This window comes from Arachis ipaensis, chromosome B02, assembly GCF_000816755.2.
Source record: "Arachis ipaensis cultivar K30076 chromosome B02, Araip1.1, whole genome shotgun sequence".
Lineage (NCBI taxonomy): Eukaryota > Viridiplantae > Streptophyta > Magnoliopsida > Fabales > Fabaceae > Arachis > Arachis ipaensis.
This window is the reverse complement of record NC_029786.2, coordinates 74,609,800-74,613,127: the sequence shown is the minus strand read 5'-3', so window position 1 is coordinate 74,613,127 and position 3,328 is coordinate 74,609,800. Positions and strand designations below refer to the sequence as shown.

The 3,328-nt window shown below is 32.1% G+C and overlaps 1 long non-coding RNA gene across 1 annotated transcript; it reads right to left on the bottom strand.

The window, feature by feature from the left end:
• LOC110267823 lies at positions 2,559-3,084 on the bottom strand. The gene is made up of 3 exons (XR_002355758.1): positions 3,004-3,084; positions 2,723-2,815; positions 2,559-2,633 (listed from the first exon to the last, which is right to left on the bottom strand). It is a non-coding gene; the product is annotated as an uncharacterized LOC110267823 (long non-coding RNA).

Genomic DNA, 3,328 nt, shown 5'->3' with positions numbered 1-3,328 from the left:
TGACATGTTAATAAGATACATTTTTTTTATTCTTTCTTAATTATTTTCATGTATTACTGAAAACCTCTATATTTGTTGTTTATATTGTTATTGTTAGTAATTATTGTTTTGTTCTTCAATTATATTTTAATTGCTCTATGCTCATGCTATTTTATTCGTATTTTTTCATTCTCTTTAATTATCTATTTTCAAAATGACGAGGCTTAGTTTTAACTTTAACCAATACATTCAAAATATGCATTTATAATGGTAAGGACACTTCCTACTAATGTTATTTTGATGGGTTTGACAATCTCAATATTATTCATTTTTTTATTGTTATTCTATGAAATCAACTAGAATGTATGTTCTTTACGGTATCCTGTCTTTTAGGTGGCATTTACTAGAGACACTGCCAACTTAATCCATCATATTATATATGCTTAGAAAATACTTGATCAAAATGATTAATTTTGGAAAGAGATTTTATTTTGCTAGTGTTTTGCAATGATTGCATCTTTTTGTTCTTTTTCCCTTACTTGAAAGTAAATTATTTATTGCTTAATTTCTCACGCAATTACATTTATCTTTTTTTTTTAACCGGAACTATTCATTATTATTTCATGAAATGCTAAAGTCAGCACAAATAAGAGATTTAAAATCGACTTGTGAAGATATCTGATGCCATTAGTTTGATAAATTATGCATAACATGTTATATGCGAAAGGACACTACTACAAAAAAGGGTTAAAATGGCGGTTTTTTTTTTTAAATTACGGCAGTTCTAACTGCCATTATTACCAAAAATGGCACTTCCAAAAAACGCCGGAATTCTGGGTGCCATTTTGGTTATTATGGCGGTTTTCTGAAAATCGCCGTAATAACCAGTGGATAATACGGCGGTTTTCTGACGGTTAAAATGGCGGTTTTTAACCGCCATTATTTCCACGTAAAACGGCGATTTTTACATTGTTTAAAATGGCGGTTATAACCTCCGTTTTTACTAGGATATAGTGGCATCTTTTCTGTTTAAAATGGGAGTTTCTAACCGCCGTTTTTAACAGGATATAATGGTATCGTTTTTGTTTAAAATGGGAGTTTCTAACCGCCATTTTTACCAGAGTATAATGGCATCATTTTCGTTTAAAATGAGAGTTTATAACCGCTGTTTGTACCTAATTATAATGACAATTTTATGTTTTTTAAAATAAGAATGAAATCACCTATTTAAAGTGATATTTTTAAAACTCAAACTTTAGAATCTCGTAATAACCAAAAGGCATAGTCATAAATCAAACACCATAAGATGTTTTTAATTCATATATGATCTAAAAGTCATAATCCAAGTCATAATTGAAAAGTCATAATCCAAAAACAAAGTATCAAAATAACATTTTTCAATAATATGTCTTAACATATAATCCTTAATACATTAAACTTTTATCATGCAAGGTCATGCTTCCTTGTTGCTCGCTCCAGAAGACCTACTTCCTAACTCTTTTGGTGATGAAATCTCACTCTCTTGATCCAATCCCTACAACAAAAATAGAGAAAAAGAAAAAAAATTGAGACTCCCTCTTTTAAAGGCATAATCTTATGTATACTCAAATCTATCTTTAAGTTTTAAAGCTATGGATAGTTTTTGCTGCATTACTGAGTTACAAAGAAACTAATGCAAAACTGCTCAAAGCTGCAGAGCATGATAGGCTGAAAATAAGTTGCAAAGAATTGAAAACAAGCATAGGGTGCTTTCAATATCTTCCATTAATGAAGTCTAGTGGATGCACTTCTAAAACTACATATTACCTGTTGGTTTTAAAGCTTCCAAAGCCATAGATATCAAGGGCAACTTGTCAAGAAGGCAGAAAATATATTAGTCCAGGGCCACAGATATAGTGCAACTTGTCAAGAAGGCTATTTTAGTCGCACCTTAGGTGGAAGTGAGCCTTCAACATCTTCAACACAACATCTGAGCATGAAAGGCTCAAGAATCTGATGAAGTCGGTGGATAATGATAACTTTCTTCTCAGTCTCAAGCCAATCATCCTCCCCATTTTGGGTTGGAGCAGGACCTTCTTTTTGAAATGGTTTAGAGAACCAATCATGGAAGGCTTTTCTATTGTCAAAAACCTCAGGAAGAAGTAAATTTAGAAGTGACTAGAGTTCCTTCAAATCGTTCTGCAGTGATATCAGAGCATAAATAGTTCTGTCAATAAAATGTATAGCATAAACATACTGTTTAAAGTTCTTTTTTCTCTCTTATAGTAAGTTGATTAATTCTTCTAGCGAATGGGCAAGCACAACAAAAATAAATGAATGCATTCAACCTAGATACTAATATATACATCAAAGCAAAATGTATCAAATCATATCAGACCTGTAATGGTGTTCCTGTCAAAAGCAGGCGCCTTTGAAAGCTTTGATCGATCATACATGATGAACTTATAAGTATTCACAAGGACATTAAACTTCATAGCACAAACCTCCTGCAAAAATGTAACAGAAAAAGAAATTGGCAGTGAAGATGAAGCACTCTCCCTACATGTATGAATAAGATAAGGCATGCTTACTTGTGAAAACAATTTTGACCATTGATCCTTGCTTCCAACATAAAAAATGCACGACACAGATGGTAGCCAATTATAAAACTCGCTCTGCATAATGAGCACAGTTTTTCATGTCAAAAAGCACGCATAACCACACAAATAAGAATATCCTTAAAATGAAAATGTTGAAAACTCACCTTCCAGTTAACTAAAACAACATTCGGTACTATTATAAGATGCGGGTCATAGTTTCCTTTAAATTCCATCAAGTATGCAATCAATGCCATAACCTGTAAAGGAAATACTTTAACATTATATAAGGTACACACAAGAACTCATTGAATGATCATGCATTAGCATTAAATCTTACAAGGACAAACAATCATGTAATGATCAACATAAAAAATTTATTATGAATTGTGAAGTCACTCAAAGAAGTACATAATAAACATTGTTTCCATCTTAAGGAATTACTAACCTACACAGTTTTTCCAAGACCCATCTCATCCTCCAAAATTCCATTCAACTTGTTATTGTACAAAGAAAGCATCCATTGCAAACCAACCTTGAAAAAATAACATGTTAAATCTTGAAAGTTTGCTTGAGTGGGTAAAAATAAAATAACCACTCAATGAGTATTTCATATGATTTAGCAACCTACAAGTTGATAGTCTCTCAATGTTCTAACATGTAACATTGATGGTTGCCTAATTACAGTTTCACTCACAGCATGAGCAAGGTTGTAATACCTGAACAGAAGCCAATAATGGTGACAAACTGACAATCAAGCACTCGGAGCATTG